General features: G+C 37.9%; 1 protein-coding gene across 1 annotated transcript in view; it reads left to right on the top strand.

The window, feature by feature from the left end:
- Positions 1-8,336: 8,336 nt before the first annotated feature.
- Positions 8,337-16,463, top strand: part of LOC106080152 (uncharacterized) — a 36,990-nt gene continuing 28,863 nt past the window's right edge. The window contains exon 1 of the mRNA XM_056029672.1: positions 8,337-8,712. The gene's annotated coding sequence lies outside the window, so the exon portion shown is untranslated. The remainder of the gene's footprint in view (positions 8,713-16,463) is intronic.

Here is a 16,463-nt window from a genome sequence, read left to right as displayed (position 1 = left end):
GACATTCATCTTGTCATTGTCATACGTGGCATGTATTTAAACAGAATTAGGTTCATAAACTTTGTTTACAAGAGGAATGTTCCTAGAGCCATTATAATGTGGACAAACATTTTTATGCCTATGAATCATATCTCAACGGGAGTATCTCATTTTGGAAGTCATGTGACCAGGGATGCATTTTAAAGAGGACAGGCGGAACTACTAGCCAGAGGTGTGTCCACAAGAAATAAATCCATATTTCAACCAGTCAGTAACTTTACGTTTTTTTTTTTCGGATTTTTATACTTTAAATTTTACAGTTGGCTAAACTGTCGTGTTAACTCTTTCTCTCCGTAATTATTTTCCCACGTTTTGAAGGAATTCTTCATTTGCTCGTTACTATTTCACTACCCCTGTTATGGGGCTTCAATAGCTTTGTTGTTTGTTATCAGAAAATGTTGTACTTTGTATAGAAATAAAGGGAAATGCATGCTGTTTTTATATAATGCAAAGTCAAGTTAAAAAAACAAACATTAATTTAATTAGTGATGTCAAAATCAACGATGGTATCGTCAATTAGGAAAAAAAAGAGTTAAGAAGTGACCGCTTGTAGCGGCAATGATTTAACTCCCCCCCCCCCCCACCCCCCCAAAAAAAAACCCAACATTTTCAGGTCAAAATATGCAAATTAAATAAAAAAAAAAAGAATGGAAATGAGATTTAGCAAGTACTCTATTACTTTCTTCTAAACAATGGCATGTGTTTAAATAGAAGTATAACTATTAATAAGATAAGATAGGATAATTTTTATTGGTCCAATTAAATGGACTAAGTGCCTGGGGAAAGGGGGGGGGGCGGCGCCATATTGTAAAAGGTTTGAGGACACAATGAGAGAAAAAAAAGTTTTTGTCAGCCATTTTTGTTCTCGTTTTTTCCTCCACTTTAAAATATTTTGTTTGGTATCAATTTTCCAAAATCTTAGAGACTTGGTACAAATACAGCAAAATGACTCCCCCCCCCCTTTTTTTTCAGACCTAGCGTTGTAAGTTAGTAATTCATCAATCTTAGGCGTACTTTTATGTTTGAGTCATTTGGAATAACTAAAAAAAATAATATAATAAGAATTGCACTCAAGACACAATCCTATAGTAACACAACGTAACACTGAAGCTAATGATGTGTTGATTAAGTCTAGTGCAAGGTAATTAGAGACTTGAGCTCTACTAAATAAAGACAGACGTTTTGATTTACAACAATGAATAGAACTAGTTAGCATCCATAGTTTCAGTTTTAATGTTTATTTTTCATAATGAAAATAAAAAAAAATACTTGAGAAAATTTTTATTTTTTCTGTTCCATTATTTGGATTTTTTTTTTTCATTGTCGATCTGTCCCGACCGTTAAAACTAAAACTACTTTTAATGCTGCTTTCAAACTAGAAAACGAGGAAACAACAAGAGGAATACAATGAAGATGGATGTTAAAACAATTTTTGTTGGAATTATCCGCATTCAGGTGTCGGAGGGTGGGTGGGATTAATTTATGGCAGACGATGGTTAGAGTAGGCCTACTAGTGCAGGCTTACCTTCTGGAAATTAATGATATGTATGCGTTCAGTTAAATATAGCAACTTCAATATAATTATTAATGTTTTAATCGCATTTTGTGTGTTTGTCTAACTTTGGAATTTTCTTCATAGTTTAATACTTATGTAGGCCTATATATTAATGCAAGATAGGCCAAACTGTTTTCATTTCAATACGGGGCATACATACATAATTACACCTTGCATTCAATTACAAATACAACAACAAAATTTAATAAAATACTCAGAAAGACACAAAGATAAAGGCACATTCCTTGGTCCATGGAATGGGTTGCCTGAGCTACCCAGGAAAACCAGTGACTTGGCAGAATTTAAGTCATTGGTTAACATGCATGACTGAATGCATAACGCGTAGGACCTAATCATCTTTTTTGAAGTAACGTCTGTATTCTATAAGATAAGAAGATAATTATATAAATTATATTTCCTTTATTATTATGTTAGTAAAGAACGAGTATTCATTCACTGGCACTGCCAGGGTCGAGTTTCGTTAAAGAGAAACAAAATTCATTGTAGTCCCTTTAGCAGTTGCCTCTGAGGAATTTTCTGGTGATGTGGCAGGTCTGCAGCAGTACCGACTTTGACAGGCAAAGAGAATGTTAAGGGCCTTGAAGGTATATGTGAGGTCAGTTGTCATTATCGCCTCGGGGTATATTGTTATTTTAGATAACTTCCATAAACGCTTAATCTCTAAGCCTAGGTTGCCATATTTTCTTGGTTTTTCCATTTCAGTATTTTATATACTTTTTATTACTATTATTTTTGTCATTTGTCCAAATTATGCGTAATCTTAATAGCAAATCAAGCTGTTGTGATAGAATAGACGAGGAAGTCTGGAGTTCTTCAATCCATGAATCAAGTTGCATTAGCTATCCCATGGCATGAACCAAACCGACCAACTAAGCTGGAATTTGCTGACGATATAACATTACTTGGGAATACAAAAAGAATACTTGACTTTTTTAGTTTCTCAGTGTTGAGGTGAACACAAACAGCTTCCCGTTTTTATTCTAAGAGCCACTGCAAATTATAAAGAGCTACAACCTAGGAGCCGAGGTGGCTGAGCGGTAAAGCGCTTGGTTTCCGCGTTCGAATCTTGGGGAAGACAGTGACTTTTAATTTCGGAATCTTTGGGTCCCTGACATAAGTTGTGGAAAAGTTGTGCTGGCCACATGACACCCTCGCTAACCTTAGGCCACAGAAACAGATGATCTTTACATCATCCACTCTATAGCCCACAAGGTCTAAAGGGGATCTTATACCTTAGAACCAGGTTTTAAAAAGTTAAAGTAACAAGTAAAATTTGTATCTGACCTTTAGCTTTAACTTGTTTGTTTGTTTATAAGTTTGAGATGTTCCTTCAGAATTGAAGATTATTACATCCTAGCAGAAACCTTTCACCTTACGGCAGGCAGGGTTTAAATCAGGGACCACGGAGACTACAAGCCAGAAGGCAAATGAAGCACCCTGGCACCTCTCATTTTAACTGTTATGTCTATATATTCCTAATTGTTTTTCTCCTCCCCTTCATAAAACATAAATGAAGCTCCTGCACTGATGTATAGACACCTGCCATGGCTGTGGCATTAACTGCTTAGGGTCTTAATAAATGACAAGGTAAAAACACAAGGAACAGTGGCGAGCTGAAAATATTTATAGGATTTTTTTGGGGCAACGTACACCAACTTGCAGACTTTCAGATCATCCAGTTCGGTGACTAATGGGGGCACCTGTCAGTCAAGGGGGCGCTGCTAGACATCATTGCGACCTGCAGGGTTCGAGGATTAGTCAACCTGCGTCATGTAGTTTATGACGTCATTACAGGCACCAAACATTTACAAGATCAGAGATTTGTGCTGGGAGAAAGAGAGAGAGAGACAGACAGACAGAACAGAGAGAGAGACGGTGAGTGTGTGGGTGATGTGTGTGGATGAAATACACATAGAAGAAATAGTTCTCTTTCAATGGGTCCTTGACCTTGTGAGTGATAGATAATGGTCAGCTGTTTCTTTTTAACTAGGGTGTTTTGTTTCCAACATAATAACTAACCACATTAACTATCCTTATGTAGGCTATAATTTAGATAGATAGATAGATAGATAGATAGATAGATAGATAGGTCTAGATAGGTCTAGATAGATAGATAGGTCTAGAAAGGTATAGATAGATAGATAGATAGATAGATAGATAGATAGATAGATAGATAGATAGATAGCAGAATTGTAATTGAGATTCAGTTCTAAAGAAGACGGTTGATGCAGTACAAAGGAAACTAAACAGTAGCAACGTGTTGAGTGACAAAGTGAGGGCTGATAGTTTTACATCGCAGGTGACATGACTATGAAATGAATCTGTCAGGCCACCATAGCTGTAGGTAGATCTAGATCTCTCTTACCTGGCAATGGCCACTCTGACGCCTCCACCTTTCTTGACCCTTCCCCTCACTCTCACGTTCTCGTGGTTTCGTTGCGTGCGTGTGTGCGTGTGTGTCCCTGGTTTCTAGTGGTAGTTAGAATTGTGACACTGATTGAATTGTGTCTCCCCCCCCCCTTTTTTTTGTTTTACACACACACATACACACACACACACATACTTACTTAGTTGACATAAATACAAATAACATACACAAGCACACACACACACACATTGTCAGACTCTCACACTTGCACCATTTTTTTATCACTAGCTGCTAATTTCCATTTCTTCCTCGTCGTTCTAATTATCAAGTTGGGAGACTCAGAAAATCAGTCCTTTATCTGGGGGAGGGAAGGGGGCTCAAATAACAGGTCCTATATCTGGGGGAAGGGAGGGGGCTCAGATAACCGGTCCTATATTTGGGGTGGGGGTGGGGGTGGAAATCCAATAGCCAGTCACCTATTTGAGATGCACAGTTCAGTGTTTTTTGGATTGACACTTCTCAATACAAATTGTCTTCTGTGTAGTTTTGACGGACTTGGTTAGTATTGTTAGTCAAGGACTCTAGAATCTAGATCAGCGTTTCTTGATCTGTGGAGCGAACTCCTCTAGGGGAGGTTGGACGAGCTGAAACAAACAAAATGGGATATTTAGGCGGATTTGTTTCTTCATTGTAATTACATAAATGGAGAGTTGTGGCCAAGTGGTAAAATAAATAAATTAAAAAAAAAACTATAGCTTTTATATATTGCGCTACTTTCATGCTTATAGCATGCTCATAGCGCTTTGGTCCAATCTCAGTTGTGGACCTGTGAGGGAAGGGGGTATCTGGGAGAAAGTTTTTTCCGTGCTGCCTTTAGGCGCTCAGTAAACACAACTCTGATTGAGTCGGGTGTCGAACCTCGAGCCCCCTTCATAGGTAGCAAAGCCAAGTTCAAGAGTACTTAGCCTCTCGACCACGCATCCTACATAAAGATCGTGGCTTGCGAACCGATGGATCTCAAGTTTGGGTCCCGATGATGACTGGAGTGTCTTATGACTTCTAATGGGCACCTGACGTACTTTGGGACTGTAAAGACAGTTTGACTTTGTGCTGGCCACATGACAGTCTCGTTAACAGTCGGCCATATGAATATAATATGTCTCCATATATCGCAACCCCACGACCTTTGTAGTATAAGCAAAAGCAGAATTATTACGTATGTTTAAATTAATTGAAACATTAAATTAAGTGTCATCATTTTTTTATTCTAAGAAGAACCTTCACCTTGTTTTAAGCGAGAGACGTCTGCAACAAGATGGATTCTAAACGTCTCAGTCTGCTATATGGCGATTATGTCGTCATTCTTCCTAGTGACGTAACATTGTCTCGGTGACGTCATTGGCGTGAATAGATCAGTCCCGATGCCAGAGAACTTGCTGAACACGAGGATGATCTAGAATTCTATATCAATCAAGCCCATTACAAACTTAGAAGCTCTACTGCCTCCAAGGGCTCTCACATTTCAGTATCGTCCCGTTCCGCATCTTCTTGGTTTACTCTTTTTTTTATACTCTACTTTTAAATTCAATGTTGACTGTAGACGCAAGGAGAATGAATTTATGGAGTTCGGAATGCAGGAAAAATCTTGGACATCCGCCCGGGTTCCCTTTATAGTACTAAATTGAAAGGAGGGATAAACGTAAACCTGGTCTAGGATCAAGTAAGTGGTTGAGATATGGTTAAGAAGCACTGCTCTAGATGTCGAGTCTAGTAAACGGCCTAAAATTGATTCCTCTTATATAAAAAAACCTCAGAACAAACACTTACAAAGCTCAACAACAACATCAAAAAAACTGTTATTCAATGGATACCAGCTCATATAGAACTAGAAGGAAATGAGAAGGCTGACCCACTCGCCAAGAGTGGGACCACGTCCTCCAAAACTGCTCTTGTTACCAAGAGGCCCGTACTAGACACTGGCCCCAAAACACCCCAATAGAAAAAAAAAACTATATGGATTTGGATTTGGAAACCACTCGCAGTTCATCTCATGTATTGGTCTAGTCATCTGAACACTCCAACATAAAAAATGAGAACGAAGAAGAAGAATGAGCCCCTGATTTGGAAACCACTCGCAGTTCATCTCATGTATTGGTCTAGTCATCTGAACACTCCAACATAAAAAATGAGAACGAAGAAGAAGAATGAGCCCCTGATTTGGAAACCACTCGCAGTTCATCTCATGTATTGGTCTAGTCATCTGAACACTCCAACATAAAAAATGAGAACGAAGAAGAAGAATGAGCCCCTGATTTGGAAACCACTCGCAGTTCATCTCATGTATTGGTCTAGTCATCTGAACACTCCAACATAAAAAATGAGAATGAAGAAGAAGAATGAGCCCTTGATTTGGAAACCACTCGCAGTTCATCTCATGTATTGGTCTAGTCATCTGAACACTCCAACATAAAAAATGAGAACGAAGAAGTAGAATGAGCCCCTGATTTGGAAACCACTCGCAGTTCATCTCATGTATTGGTCTAGTCATCTGAACACTCCAACATAAAAAATGAGAACGAAGAAGAAGAATGAGCCCTTGATTTGGAAACCACTCGCAGTTCATCTCATGTATTGGTCTAGTCATCTGAACACTCCAACATAAAAAATGAGAACGAAGAAGAAGAATGAGCCCTTGATTTGGAAACCACTCGCAGTTCATCTCATGTATTGGTCTAGTCATCTGAACACTCCAACATAAAAAATGAGAACGAAGAAGAAGAATGAGCCCTTGATTTGGAAACCACTCGCAGTTCATCTCATGTATTGGTCTAGTCATCTGAACACTCCAACATAAAAAATGAGAACGAAGAAGAAGAATGAGCCCTTGATTTGGAAACCACTCATGTATTGGTCTAGTCATCTGAACACTCCAACATAAAAAATGAGAACGAAGAAGAAGAATGAGCCCTTGATTTGGAAACCACTCGCAGTTCATCTCATGTATTGGTCTAGTCATCTGAACACTCCAACATAAAAAATGAGAACGAAGAAGAAGAATGAGCCCTTGATTTGGAAACCACTCGCAGTTCATCTCATGTATTGGTCTAGTCATCTGAACACTCCAACATAAAAAATGAGAACGAAGAAGAAGAATGAGCCCTTGATTTGGAAACCACTCGCAGTTCATCTCATGTATTGGTCTAGTCATCTGAACACTCCAACATAAAAAATGAGAACGAAGAAGAAGAATGAGCCCTTGATTTGGAAACCACTCGCAGTTCATCTCATGTATTGGTCTAGTCATCTGAACACTCCAACATAAAAAATGAGAACGAAGAAGAAGAATGAGCCCTTGATTTGGAAACCACTCGCAGTTCATCTCATGTATTGGTCTAGTCATCTGAACACTCCAACATAAAAAATGAGAACGAAGAAGAAGAATGAGCCCCTGATTTGCAGGATGTTTTGCGTGTGCCTTATGTTCAGCTAGGTCGATTTATTCTTCAGGTCGACTTACTTTTACACCAGAAGGTTATTTCTTATAAATGATGAAAAAATAAGATCCTGTATTAGATTTATTTGTTAAGAAACTTGTGTCCCCTTGTTGAACTTTAGGTCAAAGAGCTTAATTATGTTGACATCACCTGGTAATTTTCCACTATACTTCAATGATAAAAGTCGTGTGGTAGTTTCAAGTTTTGTCGTGTCACGTGAAGATCGTCTGTTACCAACGCCTGTTCTGACCAAATAAAATCCATGAATTCAAAGCAAAAGGCAAAATGAATTAAAATTTCATAAACAGGTTAAACAGAAATGAAAAAAAAATCGATATTCTCAAAATGAGTCAATTTAGAATTTTTTTTGTTATATTTAAATATTTACTCGAGGAAGGTGCGTGGTTAAGCGCTTTGCTTCCGAACTGGGGTCCCGAATTCGAATACTGGGATTTTTAATTTCGGGATTTGTTATTGGCGCGTCTGAGTCCGCCCAGATGTGTACCAGACAGACAATCTTTGTACAAATTAGTCCCCTACAGTCTAAAGCTAACGCTTACAGTGTTATTTATAGATTACCATCTAGTCTAATGGACTCTTTTTGTGTGTGTGGCTTCAAAGCGAGATGATTGTTGATTCAACGTGTCGAAATAGAGCCCATATCAACACAGTATTAACACAGACAACTATCCAAAGTGAAAACTAACAATGATGCCAAGAGATTCACGAAGACATTTTCGCGCATCTTGTTGTCTTAATATTCTTGTCATTTATTTTTTTCTCTCCTAAGAGAAAGGCCTAGAGTTATTTACCTGTTGCGTGTAATGTAGGTCACTCAGCAGACGACCGCTAAGGTGCAGACGTAGTACAATCTTCTTGGACCTACAGTTATGCAAACTCCGCCCATAATGCAAAAAGAAAGGGACACAATAATTCAACATTTGGGGGACACCACGGGGAAAAAATAAATGTGCTTGTCGCATTCTGCACGATGAAACCTTTCCTGTGTTGAACAATAACTGTCTTGACGTCAGCTCTGTATTCTGTTGTGGACTTTATATACCAAATCTTTTCTTTACGGCTCGATTACAAGAAGTAAGGATTACAACTAGGAAGAATTGTTTGCAATAAAAAACAAATTAGTGAGAGATTAATGATTTTAATGGCGTATTCTAAAATAAACTGCTGCAGAACAATAGAATGTAGAACAAAATGTTATAGGATTACACATTTAGGTAAGTATTGACTGAAAATTGACATTGGTATAGATCTGTTCTTTTTAACCAAGTTAAAGACCAAAATTATTGCTTCTTATAGTCATTTTTTGTAGGGCTGTAGTAGATATAAAGTTCCCCTTTCAGACCTTGCGGTTCATAGGGCAGATGATGTTAAGGTCATCTGCTTCTTTGGCCAACGGTTAACGAGCAGAGTTTCATGTGGCCAGCACTTTCTCCAACTAAAGTCAGGTACCCATTTGAGTTGGCTGGACTTAAAGGCGCCCGAAAGTCAAAATCCCAGTCTTCATCAAGATTCGAACCCAGGACCCTAGATTCAGAAGCCAAGCACTTAACCACTCAGTCACCGCGCTCCACGTGCTAGTGAGCTTTAATTGATGCCCCAGCAATCTAACATAATATACAAGAAAACACTCAACAAGCATTGCAAGCATGACATCCAATGGGACTGTATCAAGCACGCAGCAATGGCTTACATTGCGCCCCTTGGAAGAGTGTCCTCCGTTAACAAAGTGATCTGGTGTAGTGTCATTCTGTAAGTCATAATAGTCAAAAGTGTTTTCAACAAACTATAGAAGGCACTAATAGTGATTTTATTATTACAACGATTATATTGTATGTTTCTTGTATGTTTGCATATGCATTATATATCAATTCTAATCCGCAAGTTTGTCATTGCCGGAGTTGTAATAGATATAAGTATTCTACTGCCTATAAAATGATTTCAATAAAAATCATTTCAGTGGCATACGACTCAAATAGCCTCAGACATAAATTCAACTTTTGGCCTCCACTTTTGGGTCGGATTTTGAGTCCTGCGGAAATGTTTACACTAACAGGAAAAGGGGCAAAGGCGAGTAACCGGCGCCTTAACCAGCAGGCTTCAGGCAGGATGGGCTCCCTAGCCGAGACTGTTTACCCTTATAAGAGAAAAAAAACTCTGAACTCAAACCTCTGCTGACTTGGAGCTATACCCAATCATGGGAAAGGCTTCGGGAGTCAACCCTGAGGAAAAATCAGAAGCAGGCAACCCATAGGCAGTTTGCAGCACACAATGCTCACCCTGGCCTGCAATGGATACATCAGCTTGGTGCAGAAGGGGAGCTGCTGTGTGGGCGACATAGTTCCGATCATAGCTAATGCCCAGACATTCATATCATTTCTATGAGGCACTCCGAAGGCTTCCTCTGTGCGTAGCAACAATGAGTCAAAGGAGTTTATTTTTTCCGGGCTCACGGCCAGAAATATGAAGGAAAAGAAAATGTGTTGACTGTAAGAATTCGAATTTCAAACATTTATACAGAAATGTTGTTGGTATTGTTATGGAGTGTGTGTGATGATGAAGAAAGGGAGCATTAATTGTTAGTCTTGTAAAATGATGCAAAATAAGTGGCTCTGTCATAATCTATGTTAAGAACGGGGAAAAACCAAAGATACGAGAATGTAAGGACAAGTCTTAATGAGTTAGATTTGTTATATCAGTTTATTTAATTTCATCTGAAGTGGAATTTGTCTATATGGTAGTAAAAGCTTTATTTTAATTTTGTTCACAAAAGAATTTTATTCAAGTTCTTTTAAGATCAATAATTAAAATATTATATGCCAACATCGGTTTAGTTTTTTACTAGCAATCTGGTGCTAAAATTCAACAACCGGCACCAACTATAATTCCATGTTGATATGTATGTAGCGTTTTTCTCTACTTAAAGCTAGGAACAGCAAAAGTTTAAATATAGATGCATTTGCTACTTGTATAGTCGGAACTATGCGATTAAATAAACAACTACTCTATCCATTGATAAAATAGAAAATTGATATCCACTAATAAATAATGGATAATCGATGAACTAAAGTTTAAATATTTAGTTGTTCTAACAGTTTAAAAAAAATGTAAATGTGTGTAATGGAAAAGGGCAATACAAATGTTTAAACAAATATGACACACCATATAGACTAGTCACTTATTGCTTTTCAGAAGATTTACTAGCAAATTACTTGGTACATACGTGGAATTCTGTTTTATAAATGTACTGACAGGTACTTGTTGAATCACTTTGTTTTTGTCACACTCAACCTTCGAGTTTCTTAAGTCCACCATCCCTTTCTTTTTAATATGAGCCTAAGCTACTAACCTAAGCCCAATTTGTTATAATAATAAGTAATAGTTAAAGTATAGAATAAACTAGCGTATATGTTTTTAAAGTACCATGTCAAAGATTCAGAGCAGCCTTAGGGGGCGACGAGTTGGGCAATTGCCCCAGGCCATGCGCCTTAAGGAGGCTTCGCGATAAGGAGCACCTTTATTCCTCGTCAACCCATCGTACTAATATTCATGGCCCTGATATGACACTTGTCCAGGGCTCCGCGCACTGCTAAGGCCAGCTCTGGTCATATTTTTCATATTTGTGCGCATCAGTCTTCTCTGTCCTGACCTGTGGCTACCATTTTTATCGTTTGGTTATTTAACCAGAGCTACCTCCCACTCAGAGCTCTATTTAGACTTTCAGATATAGGGCACTATTTGGGGCCTTGATAAGTCCGGATATTAAAGGTCAGTTCTAAATATTTCTTGAGGGCCCCTAAGCTATAAATTGTGTTACCTATAGGTAAATCCGGCCCTGCTAGATGGATGTGCAAATTATACGATTACTTTAGTATGTGATTGAGATCCAATTACATTTATATTTATATGTAACAAATATGTCATTGTTTTAAGTCTTTTTCGGCACCCATAACACTGTATTAAATTTACACATATTTTCTTTCTTTTTTTTTGTATCTATTTATAAAGATGAAAACGCCTCGTTCATTACTACCATTAGTGATATTCCTTAATATTTTCATAACCATTTCCTTCTCCTCTGATTCAATCAAAGAAAACCTAGCTACACATCACAAGAAAATCCTTACTATCAAGATGATACGAGGGTTTATTCAGCCAACTAGAGTCTTGTATGTAATTATTGAATAAGTGATGTCATAACTTGGGGCGTGGTGGCCAAGTAGTAAATAGGCTTGGCTTTCGAACCGAGGGTTCCCGGGTTCGAAACTCGGTGAAGACTGGAATTTTTCAATTCTGGATTTTACGGCGCCCCTGAGTCCATCCAACGCTAAGCGGTACTCCCATTTATCTTTATTAATCAAATGGGTACCTGGCATTAATTTGGTAAAGTAAAGCGGTTGGTCGTTGTGTTGGCCACATGACACCCTCGTTAACCATCGGCCATAGAAACAGATGACTATAGGTCCGAAAGGGGTATTTTATGTCATGACTAACGCAAGGACTTGATTTCAAGCAGAAAATATTCGCACGCCATAGTAAGCATCTATCCAGTTTTTACTTTGTTTGGAAATTCTCTTACATAATATAAGCCATCGCCCCCCCCCCTTAAAAGATGCAATAATTACAGCTAGAAGCATACGCCCATATAATTATCCAATATGACGTCAGCCGAGGCTCGATGGGGAGGGCTCTAGTTTTAAAGGGCACATTTGGTGTTGAAGAGGATTCGGAGAAGCACTAAGCCCTAGTGGACGATCTATCTGTGTATCCATGTATCTATCTATCTATCTATCTATCTATCATGAAGTTAAGGATTAATGTAATGATAGTTATTTGATTCAGTTTTTGTTGAAATTAGTATTCTTATCGGTACGATAAAATGTGAACCCAACTTCTGAACAATCCTCATTTCTTTATCGGTTGGTAGATCCTTTTTTTTTTTGTTCTAAATCTTCCTTTCTTTCTTTCTCTTTTTGTAATTGTGTTTTTTTCTCTTTTCTTATCTCTCCCCTTGTCTGTATGTACTTCTCGTATCTTCTCTCTCTCTTTATCCTGCCCATTATTGTGAAATCCCCTCACACTAGCTAGACAATCTCCTCACACTAGCTAGACAATCTCCTCACACTAGCTAGACAATCTCCTCACACTAGCTAGACCATCACCTCACACTAGCTAGACAATCTCCTCACACTAGCTAGACAATCTCCTCACACTAGCTAGACAATCCCCTCACACTAGCTAGACAATCCCCTCACACTAGCTAGAATATCCCCTCACACTAGCTAGACAATCCCCTCACACTAACTAGACAATCTCCTCACACTAGCTAGACAATCCCCTCACACTAGCTAGATAATCCCCTCACACTAGCTAGAAAATCTCCTCACACTAGCTAGACAATCTTGGTATACAAAGCTAAAGAAATAGAAAGCAAACTAAGGTGTAATTAAATATAAAGAAGCAACTCCTCGACAACTGGCATGTGTCCCTCCCAGATAGAAACCTGTCTCTTAATGGTGACAGGCCATCACGTTACATTGTACTGTGTTGTCTTCTCTGTAATTGTGTGTTGTTTTTCTCTAGAGTGCACAATTAAAACTATGTGGACTTACCTGGCAGGAGTAAGCTCTCTTAATTATAAGTGTCCAGCAATGTAGTATCTTTTTTCCTTGTTTTATTTAGGCTATTACTTTCAATGTATGCTGTTTGTTAAATGTATCCTTGTTGATTACCGTCAAGCTAGTGGCGAGAAAGAGGAAGAAAGGTTATGCAGACCACTGCGGATTCAAATAAGGAATCTGGATTTATTACAAAGCTAATATCAACTCACTCTGTCTGGTAAAAATTTAGAACACGCAATTCCACACTTTCCATTTTTTGGATTAAGTTCAACTTTTGCACAATTATTCATGACAATACGATCTAATCTAATTGTTGGTAGACCTACTTACAAGGAGGTTGGGGAATAGCCAATCTCCCATTTCTGACCTTTGGAGGAAGATCTTTCCTTTGGTCAAGTGTCTAAAAGGCTTTCAGCCATTCCAAGTTCAGATACACATACACAATACACTTTTTTGGTACTGAGATTATATCAACTCACTCAGTCTGGTCAAAATATTTGACATGTTTTCTCTCTCACCATTCTCAGATGAAGTCGAAACTTCGCAAAAATTATTAATGTCGATGACAACAAATGACTCAATAAAAAGAATATTGAATTTACTTAATCAATTAGTCATAATCAGTTAATTTAGTTTTATATTGAAAATGTAGTAAATCGGGGACAGCGACACGTAACAATAGTAACGCACTATTTGGACCCTGACAAACAAGCAAAATATTTTAAACTATAGATTTATAGAATATCTAGTATCACAAGCACTTAAGTAGTTGAGTAGTCGGCCTTTCCGCGTGGATGCTCGACTTTGAATTGGGAAACTTTCTTTTTTTTGTTTAAAGTGTTTTAAAAGGCAGCACAGAAACCTTTTCTCATATACCCCTCTTTCCCCTCCCCCCTATTGGTCAACAATAGTGGCTGGACAAAGGCGCACTGAGGATGTAAGAAGCATGTAAGATACGCTAAACAAGTTCCACTAAAATGACCAATAATTTGATTAAATACTGACACTGACAATAGTACTCACGAATGGAACTCAAAATATTATGGTTGCATGGATGGCTGCCTGGCCGTGCGGTTTGTGCGCTTGACTGTCGTTCGGATTTATCGATGGTCCCGGGTTCAAACCCTGCCCGCTCCCATCCCCCGTCGTCCTGCGGGAGGTTTGGACTAGTAAGTAAACTATCTTCAACTCTGAAGGAACATCCGAAACATGTAAAACATTTTTTAAACAAACAAACATTTTATTAAGTACCACTGATTCATCAAACGGTTAAAGTCCTTTTTGGACACCAAATTATGTATTGCGAGTATATTGTTAAATATAGAGCCATTAAAAATGAATTACATGATTGATTGAAAAATAATTATGAAATTTCATTCAATATAAAGGAATTTCATGTGTTCGTATTGTTTTTATATTTAACTTGTGCTAACAGAAGAAATTTGTTCGGTAAATTTTAATAGCTAGTACAGTAGTACAACATACTAAATCTCCGGAATCACAAAGAATACCATGCTGTATAATAGACATCAATTATTTTCATTTTTTTTAATGAATCCATTAGTTATTATTACTACTGTCTAAATTTTTACTATTAACTGCTGTTTTAAAAATGATGTTGTTTTAAGAAAAAAAAAAGGTTTACATGCTTAATTTTAAAAACTAAACGGTTCGCTTTTAATAGATTAATAGTAGTAGTAGATAAATAGATAGATAAATAGTTGCAGCCCAAAAATCTCTCAGCAGCTTACCAATTTGTTTTCTATAACAAGTAGGCCTATATACAAGAATTGTTAAAATTGGAGTGTGTACATTTCAATAAATAGCTTATCCTAACGCAGCCCTGTTGCCTGTCTCATTTAAATTTCGAAGTTGAAAAAGTATTTGTGGATATCCGGTCTAACTATGGATACTTTTCAGAACACGTGCCTATTTCTATTATTATTTTTTTAAAATTTTAATTGCATTCATTGTGCTGGATACATGACACCATCGTCAACCGTCGACCATTCCAATGGAAGACTTTTACACCATCTGCCCTTTAGATGTCTTGGTCTGAAGGGGCTCTTCTTCTTGTCTTAAGAGTTGAGTCTATGACTCTTGGAACTCCAGGTCTACAGAAACTTGCCTCCATCTGCGTGTCTATATAAGCCTCTGTCTGGAAAACATCCCTAGTATCGATGGTTCGTATCCCGCGAAATTAGTGAACGCGGCTTATTTATAACTGAATAACGATGAGTTTTAAATTTGTTGCATGTGACAATGTTTTGATTTTTCAAAACAAAAAATAGTGTAGAACATGATGCCTGACAAACGACTTGCAAATGAATACCCCCTTCACTCCTCCCGCTCTTTGTGGTGTCATCAAGACGACAGGGGAATACGGTTAAGTCCAACTACAAAGGTCCAGGGCATCATAAATAACTTGCTTACCTCCCCCTAAATGTATTTGAACTGCCAGGGGGAGATAAGAATGTCGCACGCCCAAAAACTTGGTTTGGATAAAATGTTCCTAAAATATTTTAACGGAATTATTACTATATTTAAAGAAAGAAATTTGAAATTAACAGTATTATTATATTTTCTTTTAGATACTTTCATCAGTTTTCTTTTTATTTATGGATTATTTTTTTTTCAATTAAATACAAAATTCAATAGAAAAGAACAGATACAACATACAAAGAAACTTGAAAGAGTTACATAGCGATAGAACTAATGCCTATTTATGGCACAACTATATAGTTCAGACTATTTACCGTTAAATCTATTATTCTCCTTTTACCTATATATATATAGTTCGTCCATCGTGGTTCGATGATGACCACTTTGTCATCCAGGGGGCTGAGGGCTATGCACTGGGGTTTTATGCCTCCTCACGTGGCTGGTGAGACCTATGTGAGCCCGGAATGTTTGGCCGCACACTGGGCAGGTTTTTCCAGCTGAAGCTAGTGTCGTTTGCCTTGCTTTTCTTTTCTGGCGTTTTTCTTCTGCCAGCGTTGTTCTTTTTTCCTCAGCAACCTGTGCGCCAGTTTTCACAGCGTGACGCCATGATGCTCTGTCATGTGCCTCTGTCTCCCAGGTGCCAGGCTTTATGCTGAACGCCTTCAGAGAAGCTTTGAGGGTGTCCCTGAAGCGCTTTCTTTGACCACCTTGCGAGCGCTTTCCTTCTCTTAGTTGGCCATACAAGAGTCGTTTAGGGATGCGGTGGTCTTCCATTCCTTTTACCTATTATTATGTGAATGGACCTCATTCACTAAAACGAACGGTTGTTTGTTTACGATTGGTGAATGAGGTCCATTATAGTATTTTTTTATAAATGTAAAATATTTACTTTCAATTTTTGGTGT

Source organism: Biomphalaria glabrata, chromosome 5 (assembly GCF_947242115.1).
Source record: "Biomphalaria glabrata chromosome 5, xgBioGlab47.1, whole genome shotgun sequence".
Lineage (NCBI taxonomy): Eukaryota > Metazoa > Mollusca > Gastropoda > Planorbidae > Biomphalaria > Biomphalaria glabrata.
This window is presented reverse-complemented; position numbering and strand designations above follow the sequence as displayed.